At 42.6% G+C, this 24,347-nt stretch overlaps 1 protein-coding gene across 1 annotated transcript in view; it reads left to right on the forward strand.

The window, feature by feature from the left end:
• bcas3 (BCAS3 microtubule associated cell migration factor) overlaps positions 1–1,573 on the forward strand; it is a 915,564-nt gene extending 913,991 nt beyond the window's left edge. Inside the window, exon 26 of the transcript XR_013499066.1 lies at positions 1,506–1,573. The gene's annotated coding sequence lies outside the window, so the exon portion shown is untranslated. The remainder of the gene's footprint in view (positions 1–1,505) is intronic.
• Positions 1,574–24,347: the final 22,774 nt, after the last annotated feature.

Raw genomic sequence — 24,347 nt, forward strand, 5'->3', positions numbered from 1 at the left:
CTGTTTGGGTACACTGAGGGAGAATTTAGCACGGCCAATGCACCTAACCAACACGTCTTTCGGACTGTGGGAGGAAACCGGAGCATTCAGAGGAAACCCCCACGCAGACACGGGGAGAACGTGCAGACTCCACACAGACAGTGACCCGAGGCCAGGAATCGAACCCGGGTCCCACAAGTTGCAGTGGAGCCTATAGTGCTCCAGTGCTGTGCAGGATGTTTAAAAATAACTGGTTTGGGTAGCAGTGAGCGTTCGTCGTAACGCAAAGTCAGCTTCTGAAAGTTTTAAAAAGGGAGATATTGTAGGTTTATTTGAAGTGCTTTCATTTCTGATTGGGCAATAATCTACGAAAGTAGATTTGTAAACACAGGATCAACTTCAGTGGGTTTGCAAAGTGAAGCTGGTCTCCGGACAGAGAAGCAAAAGTCAGACCCCCCGGTCACATTCGCTCCCGTGAAACCAGAAAAGGATTATAACAAATAACATCTTATTATGGGAGAAATTTACAAATTGATTAAACGTCCCATTTAATCGTGAATTTCGATATGCGTCTCAATTATGAGCTGTATTGTCACTGACACAATTCCATGCACCGTTTAGTTTCTACACTAAACGACATTTTCACATCCAGAATTAAAGAGGGAGGGAAAATGTGGATGAGCAGGAAAATGAATACGTTATATTGCATTGAAAAACCCGATGTGGTTCTGATCAAATTAAGTTCCCAATGCAGTCACTGCTGCTAATGCAAATAAATAATCCCTGGTCTGATATTAACTTTTTAAACCAAGCTACCGCCTCACGAAAAATGCAGGCCACAAAAAATTCAACCCAACAATTGTGCTTTTTCCACTGAGATTTCTCAGCCCCCCCTCCCCCCCTCCCCCCGCGTCCATGTTAAAAATAATCAGCCCCCCGCCCACATTAAAGTGAGTAACTGAAGGCGGCTGGATAAAATCAAAAAGGGTTCGAATAAACTGAACACAAATTTCATTGAAATGTCTTCACACTCACTTTCCTCGGGACATCCAGTCAAGGGAATAACTTATTCATTGTAATAAGGCGAAAACATCCTGAAACGGGACAAATATGTCTTAAGGTTGGCAGGTGTTGGCTGGAATCAATTCCTTTCCACAATCCTGCCTCATTCCCTCCCAGTTTCTAGGTGTTTCGCCTATTTTGAGGTTTGCTCTAACTTGCTGCCCACTCTCTCGCGAAAGCAAAAGGTTTGAAATGAATTCCCTTTTAACATTGGCGACTCAACTGTGGAGAAGTAACGGTTGACAGCTGATCAGATATCCTTACTACTGGCCTAGACTTTTAATCCTTCACTTCCAGTGGCTGAACGCCAAGGGTTTCAAAGATTGCCAAGTCAATCCTGCATCTAAATCAAATGCTCATTCACAACCAACTCATTTCTTCCATGTCGCCAGCTTCCCCCACTCTCCCCTCCGAAAAGGCTTTAGATATTTCTAATCAAATTAATTTTGTTTTAAATCACCCAGAGGCTTTATGAGCCAGTTCCAAGGAAGTCTCTAACCACAAGCTCCTTACAGCGCCCTCTCAATTCACCGAAGGTTCGGTTATTTGCTGAACTAGAGGCTTTGTGTTAGGGATACCTGCGAGCGGAGGACACAGGAGGTTCACAGGTTGCGTGAGAGCCTGGTTTTGGTTCAAATCTTATTCATCAGAAGTCAAAGACAGAGAGGAAACATCAGGAGTTGGATCCCCTCGCCGTCTCTTGTTATCACGGCGCTACATTTTATAGCCCTTTAACTCTTCATCCGCCTGTATCACCTCTATCTATATTCATATACGATGTATGTGTTATTCTGATTGTATGTCGGATGAAGCTAATTTTATTTCTAAAGTTCTTGATAACTCGGCGAGAAGATAATCATCTCAGCCTGTCCTCATAACAACCTCAACTCGACTCCATTCACACCCAACAAGCCCATACCCTGAGCAATACAAAGATAGAGTCATCAATGAAAACAAAACCAGCTCAGAATGGAAAATGCTTCCTCTGACTGCCCTGAATCATTTTTTATCAGCCTCCCTAACCCCCGGCGCTTTCATTTCGCTGTATCAGTGGGTGAAACATATTTGAAAGTTATCTTATTATCTGCAGAAATTGAGACAAAATAAATCTTAATCACGGATTTCAGCCTGTAACGTACAAGTGGGCGCTGCCTCGCATCTGGTTGGATCTAAATGATCGAGTGTTTCACCAGTTTCAGTGGTGCAGAATTGCTGCTCCTGTTTCCAGCACTGGAAACGGCCCGCGCGATTCTCGGTGTGGACCCAGTTACAGAAGGTCTGGGATTTTCTAACAGAAGCCAGTAACACTCAATAATTAAAATATGAATTGAAATGATCCTAAATTATTTCAAAAACCCCACTGGACAGTTTACTCGGTAAAGCATCCGAGAACCCCGTTTATATTTAATACACAACTCTCTCAACATGGAGTCCAATTTATGATTTATATTATTGGGCTACCTATTGGAATCTTCATTTTAAATCTTTATTTCGAAGATACAAAAGTCTGAGGTCACGTACCAACCGACTCAAGAACAGCTTCTTCCCTGCTGCCATTAGACTTTTGAATGGATCTACCTGGCACTAAGTTGATCTTTCTCTACACCCTAGCTATGACTGTAATTTGATTTGATTTGATTTATTATTGTCACATGTATTAGTATATAGTGAAAAGTATTGTTCCTTGAGCGCTATACAGACAAAACATACCGTTCATAGAGAAGGAAAGGAGAGTGCAGAATGTGCAGTTATAGCTAGGGTGTAGAGAAAGATCAACTTAATGCAAGGTAAGTCCATTCAAAAATCTGACAGCAACAGAATGTAACATTACATTCTGCACTCTCCTTTCCTTCTCTATGAACGGTATGCTTTGTCTGTATAGCGCGCAAGAAACAATACTTTTCACTGTATACTAATACATGTGGAACTAATAAACCAAATCAAATCAAATCAAATTTCTGTTTAAAATCAGCTAGTTCACTACATTCCCAGCGCTGTTATTATATAAACAGGTTTCGCTCGTTTAAGCTTCAGTTAAAAGCTTGAACAGACAAACTCCTAAATGTAAGGGGAACTTCCAAATATATGTGGGTTAGGTTGATTGGCCGTGGAAAATTGTCCCTTAGTGTCAGGGGGACTAGCAAGGTAGATGTGTGGGGTTACGGGGATAGGGCCTGGGTGGGATTGTGGTCAGTGCAGGCTCAATGGGCCAAATGGCCTCCTCCTGCACTGTAGGGATTCTATGGTTCTATCTCATTCACTTTGAAGAGGAGTCTGGCGTGGCTGAAGACTGGTGCGCTCTAAACTCTCCCTTTTAGATACAGCATTGTCCAAAGCGATATGAGGACAGGTGGAGATCGCCAATAAAATAATCCCCAAGGATATCTTTAGGGCGATGTGTAGAAATGCGAAGAGATTAATCAAAAACTGCAATTGTTTTTTGAACGCTCGACCTCAGCCCGGCGTGTTCTGTATTCTCAACTCCGGTTTCCACGGTAAGGAGGCACTTTGTGTAGTTTGGAGCATACACCGCATCGGGAACTGGAGTAAACAGAGCAAGGGGTGGCCGGCGGTACAAACGCCGGTGGCGTCAAGCCATTCACCTCCGGATTGTTTCGGAAAATGTTCACCAGTATTGTGATAATAAAATCTATATTACAGCTAATTTAAGGTAAATTATTTGTGTTTTACATCTGAGATTAGGCAGAAATCTAACTAAATTCTGAAAGTGTGAATGATTGAAACGAGATTGAGTGGAACACAGTGGCAAAATTATGTCCCGATCTCCCGGACGCGGACAGGGTAAGAATTACATTTATTGGAGACGATTTGCCACCGGGAAGGGTTCATTCATCAGGGGGCCCCCTTTCACCACAACCTGCCTCGGGGGGGCGGGGGGGGGGCGGGGGGGGTTGGATATGACTCTTGCAAATAGACTCCTCACTGGAGGGGAAAGTGAAGAATATATTGTAAACCGGGACCTCACTTACTGCAGAGATCATCAATCACTCGTGGGGGAAGGGGGGGGGGGGGTCCCAGGGGGGGGGGGGGTCCCATTCACCAGAGTGGTCTTTTCACCGCGGGGACAATAGAAAACATCATGTTTATTAATCAGAAACTCATCTCAGACATTAGAGGGGACCTTTCTCCGAGAGGGAATCTCATTCGCCGCAGAGTACCTGGTTGATTGGGGAGGGTGTCACTGACAAGAGAGGATCTTTTTTCATTCTAATACATGGACTCGTGGCCACTCATTCCATGCGAGAACCGTCATCCAGCAGATAGGTTCTCATACAAAACATTGTAAACAATTCATGAGAAAGGATCTCAAACCACCAGAGAAGATCTAATTCAATAAAGAGATCTCAGTAAATTGTTGAATCCCAGTCTCTGGAGATGATTTCAGTGATTGGTGAAAATTTCCCTGAGTGAGATTAGTATTGAATGAGATTTTACTGGACGAAATTTCACTGGGTGGGATTTCACTGGTTGAGATTTCACTGGATGGGATTTCACTAGTTGAGATTTCACTGGATGAGATTTCACTGGATGAGATTTCATTGGATGGGATTTCACTGGATGAGATTTCACTGGTTGGTGTTTCACTGGTTGGTGTTTCACTGGATGAGGTTTCACGGGATGAGATTTCACTGGATTAGATTTCACTGAATTTCCTGATTTTCTGACTCCAGCAGATTTCAACTATTCATTAGTCAGGAACAGGAATTCCTATATTGATCAGATTTTTAATCAGAAACATTTGGCAATATGTTGTTAGAATCAACTCCCTGTCCAACAATTCCATGAATTATAGGAAACATAAAAGGTGTACGGATATGTGCTGATATATAAACAGGTCCCAAACAACTGTGATTGAGGAGCATTGTAAAAGACATGTTATATTGATGATTGACAATTGAAGGTGACGTCACAGGTGGAGAAGGTGGTGAAGAAGGCATATGGCATGCTTGCCTTTATAGGACGGGGCATAGAGTATAAAAGTTGGGGTCTGATGTTGCAGATGTATAGAACGTTGGTTCGGCCGCATTTGGAATACTGCGTCCAGTTCTGGTCGCCACACTACCAGAAGGACGTGGAGGCTTTGGAGAGAGTACAGAGGAGGTTTACCAGGATGTTGCCTGGTATGGAGGGGCTTGGTTATGAGGAGAGATTGGGGAAACTGGGGTTGTTCTCCTTGGAAAGACGGAGGATGAGGGGAGACTTAATAGAGGTGTATAAAATTATGAAAGGCATAGATAGGGTGAACGGTGGGAAGATTTTCCCCGGGTCGGTGGTGACGTTCACGAGGGGTCATAGGTTCAAGGTGAAGGGGGGGAGGTTTAACACAGATATCAGAAGGACATATTTCACACAGAGGGTCGTGGGGGCCTGGAATGTGTTGCCGGGCAAGGTGGTGGAGGCGGACACACTGGGAACGTTTAAGACTTATCTAGACAGCTACATGAACGGAGTGGGAATGGAGGGATACAAAAGAGTGGTCTAGTTTGGACCAGGGAGCGGCGCGGGCTAATTGTTCCTGGTTTCTCGTTTCAAGGCTTCATTCTATGATCATCTTGCTGGTGCCAGTACAGAGTGAGACTGCGGATAGTTGGGAACCTGTCTCGGGGGCAGGGAATTGATATGGTGTTCGTGGAAGTGGAAATGACTAGGGTTGGGAAGCATTTTCCGATCGGGGCCATTGTGATCTCCTGGACTCGTTTCGATCGCCTCAGGGGGTCGGAGAGGAATTTCCCAGATTTTTTTTCCCCATATTGGCCCTGGGGTTTTTCACTCTGGGTTTTCGCCTCTCCCTGGAGATCACATGGTCTGGAATGGGGGGGTGGGGGTGAGTTAATAGGTTGTAATGAACAAAGCATCGTAGCTGTGAGGGACAGCTCGGTGGATAGGATATTGGTATGTAGATAGGCTGGAAAATTGGGCGGGGATCCTGGATTCAGGATTCAATCCTGGACCGGGGAGCGGCGCGGGCTTGGAGGGCCGAAGGGCCTGTTCCTGTGCTGTATTGTTCTTTGTTCTTTGTTTGTTCTATATGACGGAAGGCTTGTTGATCTTGCATTGATATCAGATGAACAATACATTGATGCTCTGGTTGATTATACTAATTGTATAGTGATGGTATACTGATGTTACATGAACAGTACATTATTAGTATATGAATGATGTGTTCATGACTGATAAATCATAAATAAATATTTAATTTGAAAATCCCTCTAAAGAAATTTCCATTTACACTAGGATAGAAAATTATCAAAAATCAAATTTACTAAACTTTTTCCTTATTTATGTTTCCTGTCCTACAAATGTATATTGTTGAATTCTGTGCTAGTTGCTGATCCACACAGAGTAAGATATTTACTTGGTCCAATGGCCCAGTTGATTTAGTCATCCCATTGTGATACCTGTTGTTGTAATTGAGTCTATCGAAATATAAATAAAAAATATTGAATTGATTAGAGTCAAGAATTTAGGGAGAGTTGCCTGTCCAGGTCTAGAGTTTGTTTCAGTCACTCTGTAATTTGCTTCTCCCAGAGTTGCCAAAGCCTCCTCCTCAGTTGGACGTCTTGTATAGGTTCTTCTCTTTGTATTGGTCTTACCATTTCACGGATGTTCAGGGATAGGTTGTTTGAAACCTTTGGCAGACTCATGGTGTGTGATTATAAGCTGCAATCCCCAATTTGTCCATGAAAATGGATACCAGCATCTATTTCTTTAATGGGCACAGATATCAGTCCTAACCTCCTCTCTGTCTATAGATACAAGCCACTGTCTCCCTGCTGGACAGAGAGGCCAGACCCAGTCTTTTCTCTGGCCACAGACATACAAAATAGGAGCAGAAATAGGCCATTTGGCCTCTCCTGCCTGCTCTGCCATTTGATAGGACCATGGTTGATCTGTTTGTGTTTCAACTTCCACATTCCCATCATCGCCCCCCCCTCCCTCCCTCCCTCCCTCCCTCCCTCCCTCCCTCCCTCCCTCCCCCCGATAAACTTTGTAACGATCAGAGCAGGACTCGAATCTGCAATCTGTTGTAACATCACAATTCACATCAAAGTCAAATGCCTTATCCATTAGGCCATGCAGCCATTCCTGTCCCTTCACTGGGCATGGAATAAGTACCTACTGTCAATGAGCTGCACTGTAATGAAGAAGATCCTCCTTCGTCACCGAGATGGGCCTCATCTCCTTTCTAGTCAACAAGATTCTCTCTTGTAAATGAGATTCCCTCTAACAAAAAGATCCTCTCAACTATCTGAAATTCTACCTAATCGATGACTTCCCATCTCGTGAGGTTCCCTTTAATAAAAAGAGGAGGACTTCTATTGCCCTCATTGAAAAGATTATGGATGGAAATGTACAACAACAAACATGCACTTATTTATCACCTATAGCATAGTGAAATGTCCCAAGGAATTTCACAGGAACCTTATTAAACAAAATTAATGCCAAGTCCCATTTGAAGATACGTGGACGGGTGCCTAAAAACTGTTTTCTTATGGTAGGTTCTCAGGCACCCGCTAAACGAAGGTGGATAGATTTAAGAAGAGAATTCCAGAGTCTGGTAATAGGTAGCTGAAGCGCAACCACCAATGGGAATGTGATTAAAATCGAAGATGCTCAAGAAATCTGAATTGGTGGAGTGCAGTTATCACAGAATGTTACTGGGCTGGAGGAGGTTACAAAGGACAGAGAGGGATAAGGTCTTGAAAGGATTTGAGCACAAGGTTCAGAATTTTAAAATTGAGATATTGAAGGACTGGGAACCAATGTCTTTCAGCAATACAGGGGTCTTGGGCGAAGAGGACTTTATGTGATTTGGAGTTTTGGATGGGGCTTTGCAGCATGAAAGGTGGGAAGGTGGATTAAGAGAGGATTTAAAATCATTAAAGTATCAGATGAGAGACAATGGCCAGAATTTTACCGCAATGCCTGCCCCGGAATCAGGGTGGGCGGGGCTTGCAGAATGGAATTCTCTGTTGGCCTCAGGCGGGATTTTACGAACTTCGCCCAAGCGAGGTCATAAAATCCCAGCCAGGGTGTGAGCAACATCTCAAAGCAGAGACATTAATGTTGAACCTCCATCCCAACACAAGTCTGGGAGAGGGAGCTAGATTAGAACCAGTTAGAAACACAATTAATTCCCCCTGAAAAGGGAAAAGCCTCATGTGAAATATTGGAATTGTGAGCATTTCTTACATTTCAGTCAGACAGTGACCTAGCAATTTAGGAGCTGATGCAAAATCTAACACAACCCATACCCAATGAGATTTTATATTTCCATCTCCAAGCATGAGCATTAAGTACTCTGTACCAATATTTTATACATATCCTTTTTGTACCCAGTGGAACTTCACTTTGTACACAGTAAGATTGCACATACTCCTGGTGCTGTACACAGGGAGGTTACAAAATAAACCTCCTCTATCAAAGGAGGTACCTCTAAACATACTTCCTCTGTATTCAATTCATTCCCAATGGTATCCAATATATTAACTCTATTCTCAATGGGATTGTAGTTACACATATTAATTTTTCACCCAATCCACTTACACATACCTAGTCTGTACTAAATGTGATAACTTTTTTCCATTGTGTACACATTGAATAGAAAATTTTTACTGATTGTCCAAGGGTTATATAGTCATTTAAAGTCTTTTTTATTGATGGGAATTTTCCCACTCAATTCTCAGTGTACTCTGTATTTATGTGGTGTCAAGCATAAGACAGTGTGAAGGAATTCTTTATTCATTACAACAGTTTATAAAGTAGGGCCATCAATCAGCTTCCACTAAGGCTGTTCTACATCAAGGCATAAACATATCATGATTCAGTTATGAACAGATATTCTTGAACTTCATCAGCAACCTGAATCAAGTCACTTTGTCACGTATGTAACATCGAACTGTCTGAAAAACTGATAACCTTCAATCCCTTCAAACCCACATTGACTTTAAAACATCGGTTAGATGTGGAACAGGTTCTTGAGAAAGTCCTGGATAACACTAATGTTACCCTTGATATATATGATCCACTTTCAAAATGAAACCCCTTGTAATAAGTATATAACATGATAATTGCATTATTGTTTATATAGAGCCCAAACACTTTAACAATTCATTACTCTTTGAAGTCCAGTAACTGGCTTCAGGTAGGGAAACGGTAGACACGTTCCACTAATAGTGGTTGGTATTTTCTGCTATTGTCTAAGTCAGGGACACAGGGTGATTTCTTCACTCTCCCTTGAATAGTGCAATGGAATATTTTAGCACCAATTTTAGCCATCACATTAGTCTGGAGCCTTCCAACACTCAGCATTCTGGGGGAAGTGTTAAACGTATGAGTGTTAAATACATGACTTCAAGCCCGATGAATCCATAGAGACAGTAGTTTTACCAATTCAACTAAAGAAGCATTTGGGGTTTGTCAAGAAATTTCGAAGGTTACTGAGGAAGGTTGCTGCTGGGAGACATTTTGCAGGGAGGCATTCATTGGTAGAGTTATGTTGTGTCTTTTGTGTTCTGATGATTACATTGGGAAATTTGTACTGGGTGGGTTTCACAGGAAGGTTGGTGATTTTTTGTGTGTGCGGGGAGGTGGCATTGGTAAATTTGTGCTGGGAGAGAGGGGAGAGTTTTTGAGAGTTTTTTTAATGGGAGGTTCGCAATAGGACGGTGCCTCGAACAGAGATTGTTCCAGCAGCAAACTGTGTGTGTGTGTGTGTGTATGTGTATGTGTCTGTGTGTGTGTGTAGGTGTGTAAGTGTGTGTGTGGTGGGGTATCATAGCGAATAAGAGCAGTGAAACAACAGCCTCAGAAAGCTGATAGAAAGATCAGTGGTACTGATGAAGTAAACCTGTTAATGTTCATCAGTGTATCAGCTGAAAGCACCACCAGCAATGGGATTAATCAGAGTGTAGCTGCTGTATCACACACACCGTGCCACTCACCCTGTGTCCTGTGTAGTTGCTGTGCCCTTTGTTGCCAGGCAGGGTGGGCACCGGGGTAAAATTCTGATGAAGCATTTCTCTTTCAAGACTGCTGTAAATTTTCAATCTTCTCACATTTTATTGTCATCTCTTAATCTGCATCTTTGCACTAATTTATAGCAAAACAATCCTACCCACAGTGGCACTGTGGTTAGCACTGCTGCCTCACAGCGCCAGGGACCCGGGTTCAAATCTCGGCTTGGGTAACTGTCCGTGTGGAGTCTGCACATTCTCCCCATGTCTGTGTGGGTTTCCTCCGGGAGCTCCAGTTTCCTCCAACAGTCTGGAAGACGTGCTGCTTAGGTGCATTGACCCGAACGGGCGCCGGAGTGTGGCAACTAGGGGAATTTCACAGTAACTCAATTGCAGTGATAATGTAAGCCTTACTTGTGACTAATAAATAAACTTTACTTTACTTTACACTGTACCCAAATTGTTTGTAAAATGAATAGATTAAAACATCTGAACTGAAAATGAAATAAATTGTAATATTTATATTTACTAATTTGTGGTGGGACAGTGCGTTCTGCTTCAACACTGTGTTTACAATGAAGAATTGGCAACAATCCTTCAGAATCTTGTGCATGAAATTGACTTTGACAGTAAAACATATCTGTCCATTTTAACTCTGACAAATGGATTGCTAAAACAAAACTCTCAAAGATCCTGCACCTTTCCCGGAAATTCACCCGTTTGGCTTTGAAAGTCAAGATTGGAACCATTTCTCTACCCATCTCCCCACCTCCAATTTAGAAGGAATAGTTTGGGAATGGGAGGCATAAGGACCCCCCCCCCCCCCCCCGCCACCCTCCCCGAGAAGTGTTGTCAAGTTGTCACATTTTCTTTCACTGATCGGCCCAGGACCCTTCCCACCTCAGCTCACTGCTAACCCAGAATCCCCAATGGATGGCAAAGTGAAACTTGGTGTGTAGTTTTCTTGGGAGGCGGGGGGAAGCATGAACATGGTATATTGTTATCTAAACAGTTCATATAAACTCCTGAGTTTTGAACAGTGTTGAGTAATCTCATAAAATGTTGATTTAACCAATGCAACATTTTACCTCACTGGCGGAGTCTTAGAAATTCGGTTACCAGGTGTTAGGCTGGTAGGTCTGCGGGGAATGGCACACCTGAGAAACAGCCTGATGCTGTAACGGTGTGGCATTCAGGAAGTAGGTGACCAGAGGGGCCGATTGGCCTTCTTAGTCGCAACCGATCGAGTGACAGTTGTAGACATCTGGAAATGCTGAACATTTCAGACTGCCCCCAGTTAAATTCCTGTTGGGGTTGAGTGGCGGAGGCGCTGTGGGAAGCCAGTGGCGGAGTTAGTGTGGCGAAGAAAGGGAATTTAGCATCACCACCCCCTTCCCAGGGGCAATTAGGGATGGACAATAAATAGTGGCCCAGCCAATGACTTCCAGATTTTCGAAAGAATGAAAATAACAACCTGCGAGGGTGCGAATCGAAAGAGGAAGCAAATATTGATTGAGTCGCCCAAACATCCCCAAGAGTTTTTGATGCATTTTGTAGAACAGCTCCTCTCCATTCTGAAATGTGTGCCTGGGGTATTCGGGTGCTCTCTCGAACCCGGTGTCTACAGTCTGCGCTGACTTTAAAACTCATCCATCATCCACCCGCCTTCTTTCCAAAATCACCTGCGGTTGAAGTCTTGTCAGACACACCAGCTTCCCGGCCCCATTCCTCGGGCATTCCGGCCTCTTCACTGAGATGCAGAGAGCCTGTTGTTGCAGGGAGGTCCCCGAGGAGCCCGCAGTTCTCTCCAGTGTGTGGAGAGCTGACTGGATTGGAACAAAAACTGTCGCTTAAGGGACCTCTTCTCCCCGCCATTTCCTACATTAACACATTCACTGAGGCGCTTTAGATTTTTGGTGAACGTTATGGCGAATTTCCCCCCATTGGAAACCTGGAACTCTCTCCCTCAAAAGCCTGTTTCCGGCCAGGAATTCATTGAGAAAATACTGAATGCGGTTGGGTAAGGTTATTAAGGCAGAGGGCGGTAGACAGTTAAATTTGGCCGGAACTTTACCTCCTCGCTCGCCCCGAAATCGGGCGAGGCTCGCGGAACTGAAATCTCCGTTGGCCACGGGCGGGATTTTACGATCTCGCCCGAGCGAGGTTAAAACTGCAGATCATTCATGAATCGAGGGGTTGAATGGCCTTCTGTTACTGTTTTTTTCTATTAGAACGATAAGTCTGCAAGTGTTTGCCACCTTTGTAAGCCTGGCTATTGGAAGATGAGAGCCAGGTTATGGTCCCTGCTGTTCTAGTTTAAACAACAATCTAGATGCTGTATTAAAACAAACTTTACATATCATCTTGAGACATTACCAAATCATCAAATGTCCAAATGACAGGAAAGTGTGTCCCTGCCCCCTCCCCCATGAGGACTGAACTCTGAAAAACAACAACAACCTGCATTGATGTAGCGCCTTTAAGTGAGCAGAACGTGCCGAGGGCACGGGCAGGGAGCAAATTATCTCTAGTCTCATCGGATCCCCTTAATCCTCTCACCTCCCGTTTAAAGGATTAACCGGGGGCAGGGGGTATTGGCGAGGGTGGGCGATGCGGGCGGGAGGGAGCGACTGATAGACTCAGAAACACAAGGATCGGATTATTACTGTAAAAACATTTAATAATCGCACAAGAAGAAAACATCATTGCAGGGAATTTATCCCCATTTTCAGATATCGATCTCTCTGTCCCGAGACAATTCGCACTTGAGGTTGTTTTATATCAAACTGTGACAAATGATAATAGATTCTGGTTGTATTGAATGAAGATGATGGCATTTCCTCCTAAATATTCTTAAACACAAAATGAAGAAATAACAGATACAGGGCGTGAGGAAGCCTCTTGTACAATCTCAGCCCTGGTTTCAGATTTGGGGCATTAGTTACTCCACCAATCCCTTCAATTTACTCCTTCCACGGTTGCCGCAATTGGGAGGCAAGTCACGCACAGATTGGATTGTGATAAAAGATTTGCCCGGGTCAGCGGCATTGCTGTCGCCAGGTCTTGAATCAACTGGTTAGAAATGGGGAGTGGTTTCACTGGGCTGAACCGGTTAATGTTCTCAGATACTGGGTGGGGGGGAAATGTCCAGCCCTAACTCTCGGTGTCAGCCGCTGATACTCTCCTATTCCTTGATCAAAGACACTGGCCAGGGGACTGATTGGAGCCGGAGCCGCTCCCAGCGCAGCGACAATGAGCTAATGAGCCGCGGCCGAGCCTCACTCACTCACCCCCCTCCCCTGCCCCCGGGGCTGCCTCCTCCCGCCAGCGGCCCCGATTCCAGCTCCGCCGCCACTGGTATCCTCTCTTCATTCGCCCCAATAGACAGCCGTGAGCCAAGAGCCAGAGGCCACTGGTCAGACTTTTAATTGAAAATAAATCCACCTGCTCCACCATTCAACTGATTTACAAGCGGGTCAGAGTTGGCGGATCAAAGGCAGCGGGAGACTGTTAATAAAATTTCCCCATCCGTGGCAGTTTTGTGCACATTTCTGTACCGTGTCTGTGCTGTGAGGCTGCCTCTGTCCCACTTCACAGGCCCCTGAGAATCCCAGTGCCCAGTTCTGCCGTGATGAGTTAGTCCTTAAACTCATGTCTCACTCCCTAACTGGTGACATTGGTGCATTTAAATATGTCTTTGTATCTGTCCATGGTATCCATGTTTATGTCCACATCAATGTATAGTTATGTTTTTATGTATATATTTTCATATGTATTAACATCTGTATATATTAATAGAGATAAATAAATGTATGTGTATATTAACAGAAAATGTTTGCACATTAGTATTTCCAGCATTTGAATTGTTTATATATTAATCTCTTAACCAATATATGTGCAAATATTAATCTCTGCATTGCTCAATACATATGTATATTAATCTCTAATCAACAATATTTGTATAAATTAATCCCAACTGACTAATATTTGTGTATTTTATTCTATGAATTAATATGTATGTACATTAATATCCGCCTATTTATTTATGCCACATGTTGGTGCTTTTTAACCTTTAAGTAACAGATGGTTAAGAGAGTCGGGTTATTAAATCTTTCTCAAATTCTGACCGCAATCTTACACATCTTTTTGAATCAGCTCACTTCTTTACGTCTAATTTTCCCGCACCCGGTATCGTTGGTTTATTGCACTCCAACACACACGCACTCACTCTCATTCCTCCAAACAGGCCAAAGTACAAAACTAACACACCGGAATTGTTTTTAATGGTTGTTATTTAATCAGCCTCCCATTGTCCCTGTGACGATGAAGCTACCGCGTTGCTGGAAAGTGCTCGCTTCTCTGTCGCTCCTTCCAGTCCCAACCCTTGCTGGAAATTCCGGGGAGTTTGCTGGACGCTATTTCGGCGCAATATCCTCTGAGGAGGGTTGATTTAAATTGACCCCCTCCCCCCCAGCCCCCTCCCCATCCCCGAACCAACGGTGGCGAGGGAAGAAGCATGCAGCTTTGTAAAAGTGAGTAAGGGTCGCAATTTTAACAATGTCCCCCGCAAGCCACAAGATTTCTTCTTCCATAATGCATCAATGATTCTGTCCTCGCATTGATGCAGAGACAGATTCTGGTGGCGCCGTTTACAATGACTATTTTCTGCACATTGGGTAAGATAGAACCCGGAACATAAACACAGGAGGATATTGAGTTAAAGGTGGCAACATTTGATGCTTGGCAAAAATAATCATTTTAAAAACTGCCCCTTAACCGTTAATTCTTGACGAAATTATATATTTGGAAAAAAAAATCTCATTGCGTTGAACAGTGAATCAGAATTTAATAATTAATAAATGATGGACTCGAGGTGACTGGTTAATAATTTATAATTCCATAACTACAATAAATTAATTTCGTTTATAAAGGTCATTCGATGAATTACACAAGTATTTTGTTTGATTTCTGGTATGCAATATTCTCCTAATTGAGCGTGTGTAACTATCCGACCTGAATATTAATAATTGTGGACCTTTGGGCCAGGCCACCCTCGCTGTATTTATCCTCAGTGCCCAGTCGAGGGGCGGAGGGAGAGAAGATGGAATGGGAGAAAGGAGGTTCCAAACCCCCACTAACACTGATTGCTGTCCCCGGCGTCCTAACGTTAACCCCCTCGACATTTAACCCTCTCTGCACATCTCGCCTTATCTTTGGTTTGAATCTTGAGTTTGAAAATCTGGAAACGGAATGGAAAATGTCCCAAAATAAAAAAAACATTTTTATTTGCGTTCGACAACAAAAAATGAATCGCCTTTACGTTTACAGACACTGGGGCATTTACTTCAACGCGGAGTTTGCTTTGGACATTTGTTCGCATGTTTATTGCTAACGGATGGTCCGGGGTGTTCTGCTTCGGTTCAACCGCTTTCTGAGCTCCAGAATCTCTCCTCTTGTTGCAAAACAGTTACTGGCGTCAGCGCCCCCATCTGACACCTGACGGGGTGCGTGTGTGTGTGAGTGAGAGAGAGAGAGAGAGAAAGAGGCTGTGGAACTCTGTAACTCCCACTGGAAACGCTCAGAGGACCAACACATCCGAGTAAATGTAGCAAATTACACCCAAGATGGAAGGATTGTAAATTGAGTCAATTTCCTAATTTCACATCGCATTGAAAAGCTCACAAACCCCAGCCTCAGATCCGCGATAAGCAGAGATCCCAGGCAGGGGAGAAATCCCACCCGTAAAAGCGAGTCAGAAAGCAAGAGAGAGGGAGAGAAAAAGCAACAATATATGTTTAAAAATAAAGGCATTTGAACCCTGGCGAGGGGAATTAATTTCGCCCAGTTGTGTTAGATAAAGCAATGTTTCAGTCGCAAATGCTGCCGTCCTGGTGACTATTTCGAGTGTTTAAAATTCCAGTTCTGTTTTACCAGTTGAAAGGACCTCTCTGAATCAGCCTGGCGCGTGTCCCAAACCCGGGCGCCAGATCAGTGGCTTGATATTCCACCACCCGTTTCTCTCCCCGCACTAGTCCATCCCATCCGCCGCCGAAACACATCTAAAGATCCGTCTATGAACCTCAAAAGGACCATTGCACCGCGGATGGTCTGAAACTGAGATTCGTTTCCTGATTATTCCCTGCCTGGCTGACATTTAAATCGAATCTGTCCTTTTTAATGGTTGAGATTGGAATGATCAAACACACACACGTTAGCCAGAATCTGCTATTCAAGTCAAAATGAGGAGTTGAGCACCACATTAACTGCAAGCGAAAATTCCAACATTCCATCATTCATTACTTTATTAAACATGGGAAACCTTGAGCAGATCGAGTTTTACAGAAACTGTGGTTTTTTTTTTACTGATTTGGGAACTGTGTAAAGCGAGAGGGGAGTTCTATAAAATAAATGGAGAATTTGACCGGGGAGGGAAGCAAATAGCATCGGTCTGATGTTAATGTCGCCCCTTCGCTTGTCCCAGAAAAACCCCTCATCTGCTGCTAAGTGATCCTCCCAGGATCAGCAAGTAAGTGTGGAAGATATGAATGGTGTTATTTATCCGGTAATGTTATTGAAGGGTGAATATGTAATTAGCTTTCAAATAAATGTAATGGCTTGGATCCGGAGCTCTGTCTAATGAGTAAAAAGTGATTGAATTGATGTCTTGGAATGTTAATGCCAGGAGCGGAATTATTGCGATCAGATCCGGTAAAATGTGACATTCCTGCATTATTTAATCCTTTATCAATATTGATATAGACACAATAGTGTCATTAGCATTTAAAACAAGGATGACAAGCGGAAATTAATGATAGGCTAGAAGCGTCTGGTCCGGTCTTATCCCTGAATGGTTATTAAATTCGGCTCCACGGAGGATCTTCCAATATTCCCAGAGTTAATGGTCACTGGGGTCGGATGGCGCAATAAGGAAGGCGCCGGGACCACTCCAGTCCCTCGGCCGTAGAGGCGACAGGTAGACTCACTGGAGAAGAAGATGGTACTAAATGATAACACAAAGAAACTGGTTACAATACGTATGTGGCCAGGATTAATTGGCGTTTGGTAAAAGGATTGCTATTCCAAACGAATGCAGCTGAATTATTCTGAGCACCAGCGAAAAGTTGGCCAAGTCAATGACAATTTTGCTCTCCCGTCCCCTCCCAAAGTCATCCACTTCAACACTGATACCAAAGTCTCCCTTTGAGTTAAGCAAATTGGCAATATTTTGAATCTTATAACAGCCACTTTTTTTCAACGATATATTGCGATTGTTTTGTGTCAATCGCAATAGCGTCCAATTAAATGTTTAAAAAACTCCACTTAAACGAGACGGTTGGAAGAGCTAGTGGGGTCTTAATTAAGCATAAAAGATTTAGACGCCAATTCCTACCGAGTTGCGCACAATTCTAACCTTCCCACACGCACCGCCTGCCAAAAACGTGAAGTTTTTATTTTAATGCATACATTCCGACCGATTGAGAGAGTAAGAACTGATAATGTCACAGATTAAACAGCCTGGAAATAACAACTTACTGGATATGTCGAGGAGAATTAGCGAAACAGTGAGGCATACTCATTGATAATTGGTTCTCTGTCCAGTGGATACACATTTCAAATTATATATTTGATGTAATAGATTCTACACATTGCGTTTTGATTTCATAGCTAAATGTGACATCGGGACAAGACATACAGAATGGGTTGTTTTCTTCCAGCCGTGCGTAAGTGCACTATTCTGGTGTATGTGATAGATAATCTGCCTGCACAGGATACCCAAAACCCGCTAACAAATTACTGTTGCTCTATGGTGGATGCATGAATATAGAAATCTAGAGTGAATGACCCCGGGAGTTGGCTGCACCGTCCTTCCCATTGCTAAATGTGCATTCCCAACTAATTAGCGGTTGATGTCAAATTCTTTTTTCTCTTATACAGACCCGGCTCACTCGCCTGAGCTTGTTACAGGAATTGAGATAGGGACCCGCGAACAGGTGGCTGAATTTCCCGTGTGATTTTTACTCTTAACACTTTACACACCGGAGCGGTTCGATAATCATAACAATTTCTAGAATTCTGAACTTAGGAATATTTTGAATTCGGAGGAAGACAATATCTAACAATGTTCCAGAATGTAAACACGAAATAATCAGATGAAATCTAACTCACTGGTAGCATATTTACCAAATAATAATAAATGTAATATATTATAATAAACCGTTTTGCTAATTCCATTTCTGCTTCTCGGAGTCTTCATCGTGTCTATGTCATACAAGCTATAATAAATCATTTATTATTATCTACAGGTCATATAATATGCAGGACTGGGGTGTTGCGTTAATTCCTCTATCTTTTTAAATTTTATTTATTCGTGTCAGAAGTAAGGCTTACATTAACACTGCAATGAAGTTACTGTGACATTCCTAGTCGCCACAGTCCGGCGCCTGTTCGGGTCAATGCACCTAACGAGCATGTCTTTCAGACTGTGGGAAGAAACCGGAGCACCCGGAGGAAACCCACGCAGACACGGGGAGAATGTGCAAACTCCACACAGACAGTGACCCGGGAATCGAACCTGTGTTCCTGGCGCTTTGAGGCAGCAGTGCTAACCACTGTGCCACCGTGCCGTCCTTGTAAATGTGATAGATTAGTTCAGGAAATCTTCCCATGTTCGCTATTTCTAGTCCTCAAGTCGCTAAGAACAACGGAAAATGGAATCTTCCTGAACAGATTTTTCCTATTGTCGCAATGGGATAGTCAGAGTAAGTGGAGAAATGAGTCCTTGACAGACATTCCCCCTCCTGACTCATACCTTCGCTCTATCTCTCTCCTCCCAGTTTCTTCCTCTATTTTGAAATAAATGACAACAAGATTTCAGATTGTGTTCCTATACGTCTCCCAAAATGGCAAACACAAACTTTCCGCTTAAATCCGGGGTGGACCTCGCTCAGAGGCGGAAACTTTTCCCTAAACTCCAGTAGATTTGCAAGAAATTCCTAGGTTTCTCTGAAGCCGGAGTGGGGAAGTGCATCAGGAAACATGACCCCCCATTGGAAAAATGAGAGTAATTATTTGTGATGAATAATTAGAAATGAATTCCTATTGCCTGACAGCGATAACCCGGAGGAAACAATCTCCCCACCCCCCGGACACAGTGCCAGCGAATTCATCTTGTCCGCTCCGGACTGAACTCATTGAGATCCGGGAGCCGCCTCTCAGCATCTGTGGCCACTCTTCGGCCGAAATTGCGCCAGTTCCTTCACTCTAGTGGATATCTCGCCTAATTCACTTCTGTTCTTTTACCTCCCTCTCGCTACACTGACTTGCAGAAATGAACTGTGACCCCATCTATTCCAAACCCTACCGACCCCGCTATATAATCACCCATTCTGCACCCCTTCACCGCCCCCCCCCCCCCCTCTACTCCCGGCATCAACATCGAGGTGAACACCTGATTTTTAAATGGTGTGGAACATTACAAGGCCAACGTCGTCGTTAAATGCTGTGTGCAGAGATATTAGAATATACTACATTGCTGTTTTTTGGGGATCTTGCTGTGTGAAAATGGACCACCGCGTTTCCCACAACAGAGAGTGCACTAAAATGTACTTCACTAAAACCAAAACGCCGCAGTTGATGGAAATCTGAAATGAAAAGAGAACAGATGATGCTAAAAAAAGCCCAGCAGGTCTGCTGGCATCTGTGGGCGGGAAAGGGTTAACGTTTCGAGTCCAATGACTTCTTCAGAAATAAACTCAAAATGTGTTAACTCTATTTTTTCTCTCCACAGATACTCCAAATCCGACCGAATATTTCCAGCATTTTCCGTTTTTATTTCAAAAATGACTTCACTGGTTTTGAGACATCAGGTGGTCTGGAGTTTCTTTAACTTGACTTGGGACTGTCATTGTTACTGTTATTATACACAAACATTGTACACAAACACTGTACTATCAGCGTCATTGTACACAAACACTGTACACAAGCATGTACACAAACACTGTACACAAATACTGTATTATCTCAGTCATTGTATGTAAACACTGTACTATCACTGTTATTGTACACAAGCACTGTACACAAACACTACTATCAGCGTCAATGTACACAAGCACTGTACTATCACTGTTATTGTACACAAGCACTGTACTATCAACATCATTGTACATAAACACAATTATTACTGTTATTGTACACAAGCACTGTACACAAGCACTACTATCAGCGTCAATGTACACAAGCACTGTACTATCACTTGTTATTGTACACAAGCACTGTACAAAAACACTGTACTATCACTATTATTGTACACAAGCACTGTACACAAATACTGTATTATCAGCATCATTGTACACAAACACTGTACTATTACTGTTATTGTACATTGTCAGCATATACAATCACAGTACTATATCTGTTATTGTACAGTGATTTTATTTATTTATGGGACATGGGTGTCACTAGCTGGTAGTATTCATTGACAATCCCCAGTTGACCTTGAACTGAGTGGCTTTCTGGGCCATTTCACTGTCATTGTACACAAATACTGTACTGTCATTATACACTGTCACTGTACACGCTGTGCTATCACTGTCAGTATACACAAACACTACTATTACTGTCATTGTACACTGTCTTTACACAAACAGCATAATATCACTGATATTATATGCCAACACTGTTCTTTCATTTTCCCTGTACATAAACACTGTACTATTAGTGTCATTATACACTGTCACTGTACACACTACTATTACTGTCAGTATACACAAACACAACTATTACTGTCATTGTACACAGACACTGTACGTCTACTGTCACTGTACATAAATCACTGTCATTATGCAATGTCATTGCACACAAACACGGTATTATCACTCCATGCTGTAATTATACACAAATATTGTATTATCATTGTCACTATATACAAACACTGTACTGCCACTGCCATTGTACACTACCATTATACACTGTAATCATTCACATTGTACAATCACTGTCAGTATATACAAACACTATAGTCACAGTTACTTTACACAAACATCATAGTCACTGTCACTGTACACAAACACTATTACTGTCACAGTATACTGTAATTAAACACAAATATCGTACACAAACACTGCATTGTCCTTGTCACTATATGTAAATACTACACTATCACTGTCACTGTACACTGTCACTGTACACAAACACTGTACACTGTCATCAAACACAAATACTGTACACAAACCCTGCATTGTCACTGTTACTACATACAAACACTCTACTTTCACTGTCACGAAACACTGGCATTATGCACAAACACTGTACTATCACTGTCCCTTTACACTGTCATTTATACAAACACTACTATCACTGTCACAGTACAGTGTAATTGCATGGAAACACCTACTATTACAGTCAGTGCGTAATGTCAATATACACAAATATTGTACTGTCACTGTACACTATCATTGTACACAAATACTGCACTATCACTGTAAACAAACACTACTATCACTGTCATTGTACACTGTCATTGTACACAAATACTGTACTATCACTGTCACTGTACACAAACACTACTATCACTGTCACTCTACGCAAGCACTAATGTCACTGTCACTACATGCAAATACTTCTATCACTGTCACTGTACACAAGCACTGAACTTTCACTGTCTCTGTACACTGCCTTTGTACACAAATACTGTATGCAGATATGGTACTTTCACCATCACTACATGTAAATATTGCACTATGACTGTCATTGTACACAAACAATGTACTATCACTATCATTGTACAGTGTAATTATGCACAAGCACTGTATTATCACTGTCACTACACAAAATGCTCTACTATCACAGTAATTATACACAAATACTGTACTATCACTGCTATTATACAGTACAATCACACATAAGCACTGTACTGTCCATGCCTCTATATACTGTCTTAAACACAAACACTGAATTCTCACAACAATTATACACAAATAGTGTACTATCACAATCGCTGCGCACTGTAATTGTAAACACTGTACTATCATTGTCATTGTATGCTGTCATTATACATAAACATGTACTATCACAGCCACCAAATACTGCCATTGTACACAAATAATGTACTATCAATATCATTGTACAATGCCATTATACACAAACACTGTGCTATTACCACCATACACAAAAGCTGTACTACCACTGCCATTCTACACAAATTATCATACCAATCTTTTAGTACGCAAACACTGTACTATCAGTGCCAATAAATACAAGCACTATGCCATGACTGTCATTATACACAAACACTGTACTATCACTGTCACTGTATACAAATGTTGTACTATCAATACTGTTCTACACAGATGCTGTTATATCAGGATCATTATAAACAAACGCTGTGCTATCATTGACAAACAGCATAATATCAGTGTCATTATACACAAGGACTGCACTATCACTTTATACCATCACTTTATGTCTTTATACCCTTTCACTGTACACAAACACTGTACGATCTTAGTTATTATACATAAACATGGTCCTATCACAGTCACGATATATAAATGCTGTGCTGTCACCTCCACTGTGCACGTTGTTACATCTGTCATTTTACAGAAATGATGTGTTATCACTGCCGCGATACACAAACTCCGTATTACACTGTCATTATATGGAAACACTGTACTATCACTGCCATGATACACAAACACGGTAATGTCACTGCCACTATTCACACACACACATGCTGTACTCTGTCACTATACACACACTGTACTCTGACTGTCATAATACACACACTGTACTCTGACTGTCACTATACACACACTGTACTCTGACTGTCACCATGCACACACTCAACTCTGACTGTCACTATGCACACACTGTACTCTGACTGTCACCATGCACACACTGTATTCTGTCACTATACACACACTGTACTCTGATTGTCACTATACACACACTGTACTCTGACTGTCACTATACACACACTGTACTCTGACTGTCACTATACACACACTGTACTCTGACTGTCACCATGCACACACTGTACTCTGACTGTCACCATGCACACACTGTACTCTGACTGTCACTATACACACACTGTACTCTGACTGTCACCATGCACACACTGTACTCTGACTGTCACTATACACACACTGTACTCTGATTGTCACTATACACACACTGTACTCTGACTGTCACCATGCACACACTGTACTCTGACTGTCACTATACACACACTGTACTCTGACTGTCACTATGCACACACTGTACTCTGACTGTCACTATGCACACACTGTACTCTGACTGTCACCATGCACACACTGTACTCTGACTGTCACTATACACACACTGTACTCTGATTGTCACTATGCACACACTGTACTCTGACTGTCACCATGCACACACTGTACTCTGATTGTCACTATACACACACTGTACTCTGACTGTCACCATGCACACACTGTACTCTGACTGTCACTATGCACACACTCAACTCTGACTGTCACTATGCACACACTGTATTCTGTCACTATACACACACTGTACTCTGACACTATACACACACTGTACTCTGACTGTCACTATGCACACACTGTATTCTGTCACTATACACACACTGTACTCTGACACTATACACACACTGTACTCTGACACTATGCACACACTGTATTCTGTCACTATACACACACTGTACTCTGACTGTCACTATACACACACTGTACTCTGACTGTCACTGTGCACACACTGTATTCTGTCACTGTACACACACTGTACTCTGTCACTATACACACACTGTACTCGGACTGTCACAATACACACACTGTACTCTGACTGTCACTATGCACACACTGTACTCTGACTGTCACTATGCACACACTGTATTCTGTCACTATACACACACTGTACTCTGACACTTTACACACACTGTACTCTGACTGTCACTATGCACACACTGTACTCTGACTGTCACTATGCACACACTGTATTCTGTCACTATACACACACTGTACTCTGTCACTTTACACACACTGTACTCTGACTGTCACTATGCACACACTGTATTCTGTCACTATGCACACACTGCACTCTGTCACTATACGCACATTGTACTCTGACTGTCACTATGCACACACTGTACTCTGACTGTCACTATACACACACTGTACTCTGACTGTCACTATACACACACTGTACTCTGACTGTCACTATACACACACTGTACTCTGTCACTATACACACACTGTACTCTGACTGTCACTATGCACACACTGTATTCTGTCACTATACACACACTGTACTCTGTCACTATACGCACATTGTACTCTGACTGTCACTATG

Source organism: Mustelus asterias, chromosome 12, assembly GCF_964213995.1.
Source record: "Mustelus asterias chromosome 12, sMusAst1.hap1.1, whole genome shotgun sequence".
Taxonomy (NCBI): Eukaryota; Metazoa; Chordata; class Chondrichthyes; order Carcharhiniformes; family Triakidae; genus Mustelus; species Mustelus asterias.